Source organism: Anabrus simplex, chromosome 2, assembly GCF_040414725.1.
Source record: "Anabrus simplex isolate iqAnaSimp1 chromosome 2, ASM4041472v1, whole genome shotgun sequence".
NCBI lineage: Eukaryota > Metazoa > Arthropoda > Insecta > Orthoptera > Tettigoniidae > Anabrus > Anabrus simplex.
In genome coordinates, this window is record NC_090266.1 from 616,315,950 (window position 1) to 616,333,176 (window position 17,227).

General features: G+C 42.0%; 1 protein-coding gene across 1 annotated transcript in view; it reads right to left on the reverse strand.

The window, feature by feature from the left end:
- Nucleotides 1–17,227, reverse strand: part of LOC136862962 (inactive hydroxysteroid dehydrogenase-like protein 1) — a 306,443-nt gene that overhangs the window by 178,238 nt on the left and 110,978 nt on the right. The window lies entirely within an intron of this gene.

Below are 17,227 nucleotides of genomic sequence, written 5' to 3' on the forward strand. Positions count from 1 at the left end.
TACTGTATCCATCAGTGGAGAAGTTATTGGGGAATCTAGGTGCAGTTCCCACCCGTTTAATATTTTTCAGAGGGGTAAGTAAGGCCTGTAGCGGAGGTACCAATACTAGCCTTATGTACGCGCGCTGGGCGAGAAGAGAAAATGATCATGTCCTGTCTAAATTCGAGGTATCCATTTTGATGAACTCTGGCGCCAAAATTACGGACATCTAAATTAATTATTTTATCTACTTTATTAATTTCAAGTTCAAGGCAAAGTAGAATAAGCAATATTACAATTGACGCCAAATGAAAGGCGCGTATATTTTATATCAATAATAAAGTTATACAGTACCGGTATTGAAGTAGAGACACCCGATTTTTTTTTTTTTTTTTTTTTTTTTTTTGCTAGTTGCTTTACGTCGCACCGACACAGATAGGTCTTATGGCGACGGAAGCACCCGGAATTACCCTGCATTTGATTTCATCTCGAGATATAAAATGGGAGCTGAGAAATATACATAGTTTTTAAGCTCGAGAATACTGCCTTGCAGACAAAAAGAAGCGAGCAATGAGTCAGCGACCTCCCTCGTGGGTCATCGAAACCACTCCCAGGTCCACTATTGGGTTCTTCCTAACAATAGCGGGTGTGTCTGGTTCTTCCTTGCCTTCACTGTGTGAGCGAAGTCATCTGCAGCACCTTGTTCTAGCACCTCACATGTTATTTTGAGACCTCAGGTTTAGTGGTGTACCACTTGGACAGGCCAGTACTAGAGCTTCTTGCTGATTGTGGTGTTATATGTCTACTTTGAGCGATTTTCTATGGGTTGATGTTTTCTCTACACTCTTACTCTCTTATTTCTGAAAATATTCAGCTTCTGTCAACATATCAATAGAAATATGTCCCAACATCACAAATGATATACCTATTCAACACATGTTGATGCAGTTTCCATAGTTCCTCAGTTCTATAATTGGCAACAATGTTAATTCACATTCATGCGAAAAACTGACAAAAGCTAGTCCTCAACAATGTGGTGAGTAGAAAAGTTGCATCGACGTTAGGTTCACGCCTTCAGTAGTGGGTCAGCAGTTATTGTATGCGATAACCCTGGTTATATCATTACGATCCATGAACCAGAGTCCAGAGTGCACAATGCAAACATATAGCCAGCCCAAGGCCAAGATGGTAGGTGCGATAATAATCAAGCTCCTTATCCTCTTTTCACTAAATTGGTTTTATTTATGATCATGTGACTCGTAAGCAGTCAACAACCCACTGTGTGTGACTTTCTTCAAGGTCCACAGAAGAAGAAAATTGCTACCATCAGACAGGATAGGCCTAGATGCTGATACCAAAAGACAATGAATTATTATAGCATTGAAGTCGTGGCATTGGATGGTTCTTGCATACTAATACCTGTCACTCCCTAATGTCGCTACTAGCTTCAAACAAGGTGGCCGTGATTCAAATCCCACAGAATGCAATTCTTGATATGAAAATTCACGTGTCTATGATTCGAATTATCGTAAAACTGCAAGTTTCATGGCTATAATATTGATACCAAGTCACGCAAACTAAATTTTTGCTTTGACTATTCTGTTTCCCACTTGTAAAAGAAGAGATTTGTGGTCATCACATTTTTTTTGCTAGGGGCTTTACGTCGCACCGACACAGATAGGTCTAATGGCGACGATGAGATAGGAAAGGCCTAGGAATTGGAAGTAAGCGGCCGTGGCCTTAATTAAGATACACCCCCAGCATTTGCCTGCTGTGAAAATGGGAAACCACGGAAAACCATCTTCAGGGCTGCCGACAGTGGGATTCGAACCCACTATCTCCCGGATGCAAGCTCACAGCCGCGTCCCTCTACGCGCACGGCCAACTCGCCCGGTGGTCACCACTTTCAAATAGTAAAGTTTATTTATATCTGTACCACTTGTTCTATAGTGATCATCCATTGTATTGACGAATTTTCAGTTTCTTTTTTTTTTAGTTTACCACTACATTTGCTGTCCGGCTCCATGGCTAAATGGTTAGCGTGCTGGCCTTTGGTCACAGGGGTCCCGGATTCGATTAACCATCATTGGTTAATTTCGCTGCCACGGGGGCTGAGGGTATGTGTTGTCTTCATCATCATTTCATCCTCATCACGACGCGCAGGTCGCCTACTGGTGTCAAATCAAAAGACCGGCAGCTGGCGAGCCGAACTTGTCCTCGGACACTCCCGGCACTAAAAGCCATACGCCATTTCATGTCACTACATTTGCTTGCTACGATGTTTTGAAAAGCTATTTTTGAATTCAGAAGTACTGCCTTGTGACTTGTGTGAACAAAACTTGATTGTTAATGATTTCAAACATGCATTTTGGTTAGAATGTTTAACCAGAAATTATAGTTCCTTTTGAACTTTGTACTTCTGCAAACAAAACAACTTATGATTGTTGTATTGTGGCACCTCAGTCCTAGTAACAAAGTTATCAGGATGAAGGTATTACGGGCCTACCTGCTGAAGGCGTCAAAAGTATGCCACATCGCATGAAAGCTTTTACCGAAGCCAGAGTTGGTGGAGCAAAGCACATCTATATGATGACGAAGTTTATTGCATGTGTAATACTACATTCTAAATTATAGTAAATTCTTATGAAACGTTCAGTAAGTTTTATTAAATCGAAAGAAAGACCAAAATTCCTATATAATCCGTACTATATACAAATGTATAAGTCTACAATGAGTGTTCTGAGTAGTGTGAAATCAAAATATCAAACCAGGAGGAAACCGCTCTGGAAGTTTCTAACATAATGAGAGCCCATACCAGTTCCTACTTTCTGATGGATGCGGTATTTTCGGATTTGTCTCTTGGCATAGGCTCGTGTAAACGTAGCTTCCACTGAAATCTCAGTCTCATTTATAGCTGTGACAGAATGGAAGCGGCTGAGGTTTGGTTGGAGCTGAGTAATAAAATTCGGAGCACGATTAGTGCATCTGGGCATCTGGGTGCTATGAACGGTGTTACTCATAGGGTCAGTTGTGCTGCAATAGCACTTTCTGGTCTGATGGGGAAATCAATGCCAAACCACCTCACTCCTTCATCTTACCTAGTATGCCCCGTTATGGCAGCGCCATTAGTTTTTGTGGTTTCTTTGTAACCTACAGTGGAGCTATTGAGAATCCAACCCGCCTCCGGACCGATGACTTAAAAGACAGACAGATAGATAGATAGATAGAGAGAGAGAGAGAGAGAGAGAGAGATAAATGAAATGAAATGGCGTATGGCTTTTAGTGCCGGGAGTGTCCGAGGACAAGTTCGGCTCACCAGATGCAGGTCTTTTTATTTGACACCCGTAGGCGACCTGCGCGTCGTGATGAGGATGAAATGATGATGAAGACGACACATACACCCAGCCCCCGTGCCAGCGAAATTAACCAATTACGGTTAAAATTCCCGACCCTGCCGGGAATCGAACCCGGGACTCCTGTGGCCAAAGGCCAGCACGCTAACCATTTAGCCATGGAACCGGACAGAGAGAGAGAGAGATAGTCCAACAATCCAAAGCAAAGAATAAAACAAAAACCTGTGGCGCATTGGGTGGCTACGTGATGACTGCTGCTCAGTCAAATTCTCTTGTTCTTTCTATTTCGCCGGGCTGAGTGGCTCAGACGGTTGAGGCGCTGGCCTTCTGACCCCAACTTGGCAGGTTCGATACTGGCTCAGTCCGGTGGTATTTGAAGGTGCTCAAATACGTCAGCCACGTGTCGGTAGATTTACTGGCACGTAAAAAGAACTCCTGCGGGGCAAAATTCCGGCACCTCGGCGTCTGCGTAAACCGTAAAAGAGTAGTTAGTGGGACGTAAAGCAAATAACGTTATTAACTTTCTATTTCGACAACTTACAGCTCACGAAACCCTCAACCTTCAAATTTCATTTATCCACAAAATATTTCTAAGGAAAGGAAATCCAAAACAAATTCATCTGTTATCGTCGGCACATGTGAATAATACTTGGAGAACCACTAAAATCATTTAATAAGACAAAAATATACAATCATACAATTTTTTGTGAAATATGACAACACTTAGCTCGTATGTTGGAAATGTTCCGACATAATGTTTTTACTCCAAGAAAAACGCATTTTAACGGAATAATTTAAGCAGCAAGTAATTCTTGGCCAATACCTAGACTTTAGAGAATCCATGGTCTTTTGAATACAATTCTTAGCGTGATTTGGGCAGGCAATCCGCGATTATGAAGCATTTTGAACTCGAGTGAAGATGATTGTCTTTCGGAACTTGATTCGGGATGTTAGTATTGGGTTCCTTGAGAAATATTCAGTGAGTCTGAAGGTGAAGAAGGCTCCAGTTCATTGGAAGATGATGGTTGCTCTGACTAGGTAACCTACAAACCTACCGATGCTGATTTTATGAAGTTCCCGCATAATTAGACAAGTGAGATTTGTAAATCCTGAAGATTTAATGTTTGTGTACGCATGTCAATGAATTTAATCCAACTTGAGTTTTACGAAATACATTGTTTTAGCCTTAAGAACACATAGCAGTATAGCCATACATCCTGTTAACAAAAGCTAGAAATCTGCTTAATTTAAGTTTGTAAAACGAGGCCAGGAAAATATATGTCATGATAGAAATCCGAGCCCTAGTGATAATGTCCCAGCCTTATTGTTCGGCTTTCATCTTCGGCCCTCTACTGGCCCCACGAGGCTTAGTGAGCCCCGTTTCTTGGACAAACCAGCTCGTTCATAGCAACAACGACTCGTCTCAAATTAGAATGAGTAATGTCCGACTGCACTGCTAAATGATTAGAGTGCTGTCCTCTGGTCCAAAGGGTCCCGGTTTCTATTCCGGCCAGGTCGGGGATTTTAACCTTCATTGGTTAATTCCGATGGCTCGAAATTAGAATTAGAATTCATCATAGGTAGGGTAGGGCCCCATCCTTACGGTCGCGTAGATCGCCTATAAGACATCAGCTCGAAAGACCTGACCCAGGCCTCTCCGGACACCACACGCTATTATTCGTGTGTGAGTAACCTATTTTAGAAAAATGGATTTCTTGAAGATTTGGCGTTCGGTCTGTAGCCACCATACTGCTAAAAATATACAGAGATACACATACCGTACTTAAAATTATGCTCTGAAGACAACGGAGTTCATGTCATGGAGAAAAGAAGCTGAACTGCAACAGGGTGAGAAGAAACAAACTGCAGGCAGAAATTAATTATTTAACAAAAGTTTATGTGAAGAATTGCCACTGTTACGATGCACAGTACTGTGTGTATATGTATACTAGCAAGACACCCGTGATTCCCTACGGCTTTAAATAAAAAAATATTATTCAAAGTTTTACATTTTGGAGAGTCCACTGTCAGCTGAGCCTGTAAAATACGTCCTCAGTTCGTACGTCAAACGGGGGAATGACTATTTATTTTATAATCTACCACTCACTTGAACGCCATTCGGAAGAATTTGGATGTTCTAAACCGTATCTGATTTAACATCTAGGACGTAAAAGCGACCAGCCTGTGACATTTTGATTTTGTATGTCGAACAGTAATGGAGTAATGAATAGTTTTTAAAGGGGTGAATGTTTTGAAATATCTATTAACATCTAGGATATAGAAGACAACCCTTCATAAAACACAGACATGTTCGTGCCTGAAACGGTTTCGGAAGAATTATGTTTTTGAGAGTCAGCTACCATCTAAACCCCTTAGGGGAGAAATATTTTGAAGTATACGGTATTTTACACCTAGGACATAGAAGAATACCCTGCTCATAAAATTAACAACTTTGTACGCCAAACGATTTTCGAGCGATTAATACTTTAGTTTACGGAGCTAACTTCATTTAACACTTTAGCGGTGGAACGTTTAAAAATATTTCCTGTATCACACCTAGAATTTAAAATATATACCGCTATCTGAAAATTTGTCTTCGTGCTTCAAACCGTTTCAGAGGAAGGAACGAATATATTTGTTTTCGGATCTTAACCCCCATTTAACTCTCTGAGGGGTTAAACTTGTTTCAAACTTTCTGTTATTTAATACCTAGGATATCATTTGATATTTTAAATTCGTAATTCAAACGGATTCATATAAACTTATATGTCATAACTAGCAAGGTACCCGTGCTTCGCTACAGTATTATACTGAAATTTATAATTGAATGCTTATTGTTTTAGATATATAATCCGCCCAAATTCGCGATCTGACTCGTTTTCTGCGAGAATCCGCCAAAATTCGCGGTCTGACTCATTTTCTAATAGATTACGGCAAGTTTTCCTCCCATTTTTCAATCTTTTATCCAGCAATCGATTTCGTACTTCCCGGGCTAGGTCCAGGTATTCCACCCGGTCAGTTAGGTCCCTAAATCTTTGCCATCTTTTCCTATAAGTATTTCAATATGGATCAAATCCCTCAGGAGATGTGGCATGGTGTCGTCTTGGGGGCCTTGGCGGTACTGAACACGCGGCCAGACTGCATTCTTAGTCGTTACCCGTCCAGGACTCGTTTCCAGCGCGGTCCGCACATTTTACGACGGTCCAGAACATTATTATTATTATTATTATTATTATTATTATTATTATTATTATATGCATTAAAACATACCACCTACAAGAGCTGCTGCTGTAGGCCGATTCACTCTGTAAATGCACGAATTTCGCTCCCGGTGATACATTATTTTACAGGTATGCCACAGACATTTCAAAGTCGGTGATATTTTATGGGAAGTAACTGGTACTGATCCCCAGGAAAAACTTTTAACTACTCCTCTTCCAAGACCATGACTGTCAGAGACTGCAGTGCCTTATATCTTTCCCAACTGCCCATCATATTTATCGTCACATTCTGGCAGGTGAAGAGAAGAACTAGGCAAAAAAGTAGAATAGGAAGAGGAGCAATAAACAGAGCCATTGAAGATAGTACATATCTCATACACAAAATTTCAATCCACAATCTTACACAGCTGAAAAGTACAATAAACACGTTATTACCTGATGGCTGTTGTACTGTGATGAAGGGAACGTAAGTAATTTTCTATAGTCGATACATCAAGGCAACCATACTGCATAGCATATGTAACCATCTAATAAGACATGGCCTTTATTCTAAACGGGTTTTAATAAGGTATAAAATTTTTCTAATGTATATGTGGACAAAATTACTAATTCAAATGCGGTAATACTCTTTAGTTACAAAACAACATAGCTGCATTACAAGGAATTAGTGTAACAATCTGTAGAAAGATTCAAGAAATAAGTTAATTCTAGTCCTAGTTGGTGAATTGAACACCGAGGATGATGTCCCCACAGTTAATTTAATAGTCACAGTTAAAATATGTTTTAGTTCATAAAGGAGTATGTGTATGATTTTCTTGTTGTTTGTTCAACCTTCTGTCTGATATCTCCTCGTGTTTACAAATTTATGGCCGATCCCGTGATGAAGGGATACATAATGCCTGTCTCTTTCCCGGAGGCCTCGGGTTCGATTCCCGGCCAAGTCAGGATTTTTACCTAGATCTGAGGGCTGGTTCGAGGTCCACACAGCCTAGGTGATTACATTTGCGAGCTATCTGACGGTGAGATAGCGGCCCCGGTCTAGAAAGCCAAGAATAACGGCCGAGAGGATTCGTCCTGCCGAACACAAGACTCCTCATAACCTGCAGACCTTCGGGCTGAGCAGGGCTAAGGCCAAGCCCTTCAGGGCTGTTGCGCCGTGCGATTTTTACAAATTTATGAGACATAGTAGCAATTCAATGTTGCCACATGTCAATACCTTTAAAAGAGTAGGCTCCAGTCTGAATGGTAGTCCAATATTAGGACACATTATCACATTGAACGAATTACTTTAATCACCACGTGTATGACACAATTGTGCAATATTCGTGCGAATATTTCTTACATAATGGTGGGTTCTTCTGCACCTAATTGTAGTAATGTCTCTCATTGGCGTAGCCAAGAGGTGGGCCCAGGGGAGCCGCCCCCCAAAATGTTTCCTGAAACTAGAGCGAGGATCAGCCGTTGTTTTACGTACGGTACGAACAACTTAAAAACTTACGCCGAAACAATAAATTAACGTAGCGACAAAGAATCTACTAGCAGGGCTCAATACGGCCATACATAATTCTCCATATTTGTACTGCTTGAATGAAAGGAAAACACTAGGATTGTGATGCACGGGTATATTTCCATGTAGAGGCCTGAGTATTGGGAATGTAACTGTGTGCTGAAAAATGTCAAAAGATGAGGAAAAGGGCAATTAGCCAGGGATTACTCAGTAGGGGGCCGGAACGTGACCACCGAGATAACGGGTTCCACGGCCAGAAACAGTTGCAAGCTTACAACATCGTGTCAGCTTTTGCAGATCGGTTCCAGGAAACTGGGGTTGTACCGTGGTTGAAAGATGTGCTATGTTTAAGTTGCAGCATTCGGAAGACTGTGACAGGATTGTGAGCTGCACGTTAGTTCCTCATTTTGTGCCATATAAGTAACTTTTTTGAAGATGGACCGTTTTGTCACTAAGGACAAAACTATGTGCATCCTCGGTAAGTTATGAAAAAGTTTTTTAATCCTAACAGTAGCATGGCAATAGCGGATGCGTTCCTAATCTCTATAGGGAGACCTATATATATTGTCAAGTGCCCGGGGACTGATTGGAACCTCAAATGGCACCATCAAAAGTGCGGGTAACTATTTTGTAATTGGTGGGCGTGATAAGTCAGTTCCAATGATTCTATCTTTTCATCAGGACGGCCCAGGCTTGAATCGCAATCGATGCATGAAACATTTTTAACATGGGAAGTGACGTTCTATTGATTCAGATTCAACTTAAAACACTAGGTCCCGTCCCTTACCTATCTTTAGTACTTATGAGCCATAACCGCATCTTTATGGTGGTGTATTTTGAGTATCAACCATTCTTCTTGCTTACATTGTACCTTAAATGGTGAGTGGATGCAGTGGGTACCCACAAAATAATTTCAAAATAAGTCCAGGCCAGTAGCGTGGATACAATTTTTCTTTGCAAGGGGTTGTGAAAAGATGTTTTATTTTTTATTTAGAATTTGCTTTACGTCGCACCGTATGTCTTATGGCGACGATGGGAAAGGAAAGGGTTAGGAGAGGGAAGGAAGCGGCCTGGCCTTAATTAAGGTGTGAAAATGGGAAACCGAGGAAAACCATCTTTAGTGCTGCCGACAGTAGGGTTCGAACCGGATGCAAGCACACAGCTGTGCGCCTTTAACCGCACGGCCAACTCGTCCGGTGGATATGAAGAGAAAGCTGGTCCTACCGAGTGCGGTGACGGATCTTCTGTAGATATTGATGGTTTTGATTGTTACCATGTAATTATATCCAACAATCAAAATCATAGCTTCTGTACTCTACACCGGCTGCATTGTTGAAACTGTTCGTAAAACTGATAATATCGTTCTCCGTTTGTGAGGAAGTAGAATCTTCATTTAATTTCTCTTCTTTTAAAAAGGAACCACTTTGGTGCTAGGCCCCGTGAAGGTGACTACCTGCCAGGTCGTAGATATTTCGACTACGGGAGACTAATGGCCAATTCGATTGCACCGACATACAGGGCTGTATCTTCCCCATCCCATGGCTTTCTTAACTCTGTCAGTGCCGGGCATCGAATGCAGGATGGCTTAAGTCAAATTCTAAAATAAGGATACCTAAAAGTAACCAGCCGGCCCAGCGGTGTAGGGGTAGCGTGCCTATCTCTTACCGGAGGCCGCGGGTTCGATTCCCGGCCAGGTCAGGGTTTTTTACCTGGATCTGAGGGCTGGTTCGAGGTACACTCAGCCCACGTGCTTACAATTGAGGAGCTATCTGACGGTGAGATAGCGGCCCCGGTCTAGAAAACTAAGAATAACGGCGGAGAGGATTCGTCGTGCTGACCACAGGACACCTCGTAATTTTCAGGACTTCGGGCTGAACAGCGGTCGCTCGGTAGGTGATGGCCCTTCGGGGCTGTTACACCATGGAGTTTGGTATGGAAAAGTGAACAGAGAAGGAAGCGACACCCCTGCAAGGCTCTTTAGCTTCCAGCTAGTTCTTCCATCCGGTCTCGTGCATTTAGGACAGTTGGAAAACGTACGCCTTAATAAATGCTCCTCATAAAACCTGTGTAAACATACTAACTGAATCTATTTATAACAATAATCACAAACGCCTCCTTTTCATGTGGTTCAGTTGGTTGAGTCGCTGTCCTTCTCAGTCCGAGTTGAAGTGGCAACAGTTCCATGTCGTTGGTTTCTGGCACGTTAATAAAAATTATACATACTAATATTAGAGTCATAAAACTGTAACTTTATACTACTATATTCTGCATCCCAGGCTTGCAAGGGAAACTAATTAACAATTTGCTTTACGTCGCAGCGACACAGGAAGGCATTATGGTGACGGTAGGATAGGAAAGGTCTAGGAGTGGGAAGGAAGCGGCCGTTGCCTTAATTAAGGTACAGCCGCAGCATTTGCTTAGTGTGAAAATGGGAAACCACGGGAAAACATTTTCAGGGCTGTCGACAGAAATGCTCGAATCCACTGGCTCCCGGATGCAAGCTCACAGCTGCGTGGCCCTAACCGCTAGGAAAAATAATAGGACAAGGTAAACCCTCCCTAGCATATGTGGTGACGTATATTTTTCTTTACCAACTAAGAAAATATCTATACCCATACCCCTTACATTCTACATTTATTTATTTATTTATTTATTTATTTATTTATTTATTTATTTATTTATTTATTTATTTATTTATAAGTGACTTTTTACAGTGGTGAAGTTAGGGCTCGAGGCCCTCTCGTACACTTAACCACTAATCAAAATCTTAAATGCAATACTGAGATACGAAAACGAGTTAAAACTACATAAATTAATAGAATTGAAAATACATTTAAATAAATTGCTTACTAAATTAATATTACAAATAATTAATAATAAAACGTACGGGTCAATGGCTAAATGGTTAGCGTGCTGGCCTTTGCTCACAGGGGTCCTGGGTTCGATTCCTGGCAGCGTCGGGAATTTTAACCATCATTGGTTAATTTCGTTGGCACGGGGGCTGGGTGTATGTGTCGTCTTCATCATCATTTCATTTTCATCCCGACGCGCAGGTCGCCTACGGGAGACAAATAAAATGACCTGCACCTGGCGAGCCGAGCATGTCCTCGGACACTCCCGGCACTAAAAACCATACGCCATCTCATTTCATTGTTAGAAACTCTTAAACATGACTAATTCTCAGGCACGAACACATTCATACTTCAAACATTCGGTCAGCTGTCCTCAGTAGGTAGTCTCGGCAGGTGACCTTAAATCGTGATTTTTGAAAAACTAGTTTCTCTGGCCTGAGCTGGCAGGGAATTCCATAATCTGGCGCCGGTCACCATAAATAAACTATTAATTTTATTTGTGCGGTGCAGTGGAATAGAAAGAAAGGATCTAGAACGTGTACTTAAGTTGTGAAATTATGATAAAAAGGTGGATTTAGAAGAAATATACAGTGGCTGACATTCAGTTAACATTCCTAAACACCATCGTTAAAGTGTGTAGCTGCCGACGTTTATCAGGCTTCATCCATGAGACAGCCTGCTAGTATGGGGTGATATGAAAATCGTACCCGATATTGTAAATAAATCGCAATCAGGAATTCAGTGCTCGTTGAAGTTTAAGTGTTTCTTCTCTCGTCATGTCAACTAAAACAACGTCACAATAATCAAGAATAGGGAGAATGAGTGTCTGTATTAATTTGGCCTGTAGTTCAAACGGAAATACATCCGTCTGCCGATTAAGAGGGCGAAGAACTCCAAAAGTCTTTTTTACGTGTTTCATTCGTGTGATCTGACCAGTCAAGTGTTTCATTCATAATTAAGCCGAGATTTTTAACCACTTTTCTGTAGGGAATAATGTTACAATTCGGTAGGATAGGCGGGTTTGCGACATTGTTTGAGCAGCTCAGTAATTTTCATGATCCAATTATGATTGCCTGAGATTTTGTGCAGTTTAGTATAAGAGAGTTTCGTTGTGCATATATACTGAGTCATCGGAGGTCACTGTTAATATCTTGTCTTGCAGTGTCGATATATTTGAAGATCGTCAGCATAGAGGTGACATAAATACAGAAGAGTAAGGCCCTAGAACACTGCCCTGTGGGCGCCACAAAGTTCCATTTTCCATTTAGAGGCCCTGTCGTTTACTGTTACACGCTGTTGATGGTTACTCAAACAAGAACATAAAAACTTACGCGCAGCCAGGTCGAAATTTATCAGTTCCATTTTCTTTATCATAGTCTGAATTTCTATAGTGTCATAGGCGCTACTGAAGTCAAGAAGGATAAGTATAGTGAGCAGTTGTTTGTCCACAGCGTTTCTAATGTCTTCAGTAACCTTCAAAATGTGAACTAAAGCAGAGTGCTGGGAGAACAGTCGCAGTTGCCAGTAGAGAAGGAAGTTCGTCGCTTGTTAATACGCGAAGAAAGTGCGTCATTTGCGGTATTAATTGATAGCGAGTGTAAAATCTGTGTATTTTAAGTTATATACACTGACTGACAGAGCAAATGCAACACCAAGAAGGAGTGGTTCGAAAGGGATGAAAGTTGGGGAAAAAACAGAGACGGCACGGACGAATAATTGATGTTTATTTCAAACCGATATGCAGGTTACACAATGCGCACGGCATCGACTCAGTAGGATGTAGGACCACCGCGAGCGGCGATGCACGCAGAAACACGTCGAGGTACAGAGTCAATAAGAGTGCGGATGGTGTCCTGAGGGATGGTTCTCCATTCTCTGTCAACCATTTGCCACAGTTGGTCGTCCGTACGAGGCTGGGGAAGAGTTTGCAAACGGCGTCCAATGAGATCCCACACGTGTTCGATTGGTGAGAGATCCGGAGAGTACGCTGGCCACGGAAGCATCTGTACACCTCGTAGAGCCTGTTGGGAGATGCGAGCAGTGTGTGGGCGGGCATTATCCTGCTGAAACAGAGCATTGGGCAGCCCCTGAAGGTACGGGAGTGCCACCGGCCGCAGCACATGCTGCACGTAGCGGTGGGCATTTAACGTGCCTTGAATACGCACTAGAGGTGACGTGGAATCATACGCAATAGCGCCCCAAACCATGATGCCGCGTTGTCTAGCGGTAGGGCGCTCCACAGTTACTGCCGGATTTGACCTTTCTCCACGCCGACGCCACACTCGTCTGCGGTGACTATCACTGACAGAACAGAAGCGTGACTCATCGGAGAACACGACGTTCCGCCATTCCCTCATCCAAGTCGCTCTAGCCCGGCACCATGCCAGGCGTGCACGTCTATGTTGTGGAGTCAATGGTAGTCTTCTGAGCGAACGCCGGGAGTGCAGGCCTCCTTCAACCAATCGACGGGAAATTGTTCTGGTCAATATTGGAACAGCCAGGGTGTCTTGCACATGCTAAAGAATGGCGGTTGACGTGGCGTGCGGGGCTGCCACCGCTTGGCGGCGGATGCGCCGATCCTCGCGTGCTGACGTCACTCCGGCTGCGCCTGGACCCCTCGCACGTGCCACATGTCCCTGCGCCAACCATCTTCGCCACAGGCGCTGCACCGTGGACACATCCCTATGGGTATCGGCTGCGATTTGACGAAGCGACCAACCTGCCCTTCTCAGCCCGATCACCATACCCCGCGTAACGTCGTCTGTCTGCTGGAAATGCCTCCGTTGACGGCGGCCTGGCATTCTTAGCTATACACGTGTCCTGTGGCACACGACAACACGTTCTACAATGACTGTCGGCTGAGAAATCAGGTACGAAGTGGGCCATTCGCCAACGCCGTGTCCCATTTATCGTTCGCTACGTGCGCAGCACAGCGGCGCATTTCACATCATGAGCATACCTCAGTGACGTCAGTCTACCCTGCAATTGGCATAAAGTTCTGACCACTCCTTCTTGGTGTTGCATTTGCTCTGTCAGTCAGTGTATATAAGAAGATGATGTATATTGTAGCCATGGACGGCTAAATACGAGGGCAGGTGGCTCAATGTGGCCGGGATCTCCAGCATGACTACTATTACAGGTCTGTGTCTATATTTTGTATTAATGTTGTAGAATAGAATTTGTTTGTCCCAACAAAATTTTCAGTGCGTGTGTCGAATTAATATTTAATAATGATCAGGCGAAAGTATTATATTTCGGGTCGCCGTGTGAAACTCTTCAGGGCATTAAAATTTACGTCGAGAAACTGTAAAAATGTGAAGTTTAAATAATGTGTTAACATTCTTTGAGATAGCGTTCAAACTGAGTAAAGTTAGGAAAATGATAACGATAATGCAGTCGTGGTGAATGCAATAATTTCGAATATCGTATGAGTTCAGAATTTTTTGTCGAAATAATAATAATAGTAATAATAATAATAATATTTACAGCCGGGTAAAATTTCGATGTTAAATTTATGTTTAACAGATATGTTGTGTAAGATTTGCGTTCGTCTCGAAATCCAGTGAAGTTTGATAAAGTTCTATTTATTCGTGGGAAGGTAATTTTTGTGACATCGTGTATGTCGGTGATATAGGAAATCACGGTGTGTTATTGTGTTCTTGAGTTCCGAAAGTTGTAGTAAAAATGAATGAAAAGGGTTCTTATGAAATTTTTCGTCACGTGAGTATTGAGGATTGAAAGTTTTGAAACAGGAAGAAAATGGATTGCGCCGGAATGATATGTTGAGATAATAGTTGTGTAGATGTTGAAGGCATAGGAGGCCTGTATTTCACGTGTAATGCCGCCGTGATGGGCGATGAAGAAGAATTTTTGAGACAGGCTATATTTGTCGATGGCAAAGAATTTTTCAGACAGGCTGTATATTAAATGTGATATTTCTGAGGCAGGCTGTAGTAAGATTCCGTTAGCAATCCGGAACAGCTTACCGGATGAAGATTGGTTCGAAATGAGTGCTTTGTGACACACATTATGATTTCAAGTCAATATCTCCCAGTGAAAAACAATTTCTGTAGTAGATGGTAGCTCTTGGTAGTTAAGTCCAAATGAAGATTTATGTAAAGTCAGCATAACGAACATTATACGAGAATAGAAGGGCATTCTGAATACACGGTTGGTGTTATTTGACTGTTATAACAAATTTCCACTCAGTAAATTTCATATATTACGAGGCGATAAATTACCATTAATTTGGAAGCATTGTGGGATGAGATATTGGATGTTATTAAAGCGATCGTTTGGTTGTGTAGATTCATTGAATTTCGTTTCGCTGGATAGTTTATGGATATGAATGTTTTGAATAGTGAGATGGTAGGAACCGAGCTCGATAGCTACAGTCGCTTAAGTGCGACCAGTATCCAGTATTCGGGAGATAGTACGTTCGAACCCCACTATCGGCAGCCCTGAAAATGGTTTTCCGTGGTTTCCCACTTTCACACCAGGCAAATGCTGGGGCTGTACCTTAATTAAGGCCACGGCCGCTTCCTACCCACTCCTAGCCCTTTCCTGTCCCATCGTCGCCATAAGACCTATCTGTGTCGGTGCGACGTAAAGCAACTAGCAAGAAAAAAAGAGATGGTAGGCGATTTTAGGCCTCACCCTAGAATTACAGTGTGGATTCCTTTTGCGATGGTGATGATTACTGTTTTGGCGATATTCACATAATGTTAGACGTGTGCTGAAATTCATTATCATTTTTCCTAACTTCATTGCGTATGTTGAGGTCCTGTATGAGTTGTCAATTTTTGGCCACACGTTATTTATTTTCAATTTCACGTTTTATTGCCGAGATAGGGACTTAGTTTCATTTCCAGACTTGCGTTCATTCTGTGGCATGGTTCGTTTCAATGTGTGCTATAGTTTCGACAAGGTTTCGAACTAAATATCAAGGAGTGTGTTTGAAGTTACGATTTCGCCTGACATTCTAGAGGATACATAGACAACTCAGTTTCCGCTCGACGATAGATTTAGGACGTCACATGTTGTCATAGGAGTATACTGATGATAAGACGTCCCAGTTTACGCTCGACGATAGGTTTAGGAAGGTGTGTGTGTACATAGAGGTTAGTGTTAGGGTGTGTAGACATTATGTAGGCTTGACGATAGATTGAGGGTGTCGTCTGTATATATTCAAATCTTAGGTTAGGTGTTTTTGCGAAGTGACGTGAACGATGGTAGTGTCTGCAGTAGGGTATGCAGTGCGAAGAGTGTTAGCTAAGTAATATTGAGGCCATGTTTCGACAAAGCCCTTACAAACTGGAAGGTGCTTGCATAAGGTTATGGAACTGCTAGTGGCCTGAACGTGAAGGTTGACCAACATTGGATATTTAGGTAATGGTGATTGAGTATCAGTGCTGTTTGCCACGCGCGTTTGAGTTCATTGAACTTCAGTATTTTAATTTATTTACGGACTTAATTGTTTTGTCGTTCAGACGTCCGATTGCTTTGTTAGTGTGCGTGTTGACACTTAGGTTATTGATGTGAGACTTGAGTTACGAATGCTGTTTCGATTCGTCAGCTGGGAATATATTTTATTTTCAATTTTTCGTTCTTTCAATTTTATAATAGTTCATTGTGGTCAATCAATAGCTTGTAGTTAGTTTGTTGGGACAAACAATAAGTAGATGGATCTGTAATGGTAGCCATAGTTGTAAAGCAAATAATTCCCTAGATTGTTTTGGTATTCTTAGATTTTAATTTACCATGTGGACTTGTAATTTTATTAAACTTAACGTAACCGTTTATAACCTGAAAGTTGGTTTTATAAGAATATTTTCCAAGTGATTTACCACTTTTTCTTTAACTTCAGTGTTTTAGCATTTCTTCTAAATGCATGATGAATAAGTGTTTCCTGCATTTCGTAGTTTTGTTCCTTCAGAACGACGTAACGTAAGATCCTCTCGGATCGAGTTGTTGTTGGTTCCTTCTGAACAGTTGTTTGGGTGATGCAAGTTTCAGCATCGGGATTACTCCATAACTTAAGGGTGTCACGAGATGACAATACATGGTGGAATTTTTACTTTTAGTTATGACTGTTGCTGTTAACTTGTAGTGAACACCATGCTTTCCAGTAGTATTTAGCAACCTATCCAAAGCAACTGATAGTCAATTTGGTTCGATTACGGGTCCATTCGGCGGGTGTTCCCATATCCGACAGAGTATTTGACTGGTGGTAACCTTAATTAAATGTAAATCTGGAACTCTGTTTGTTGAAGGTCAGATTTTCCACGGATCGTGTGGATTAATTCTCAGTTATCG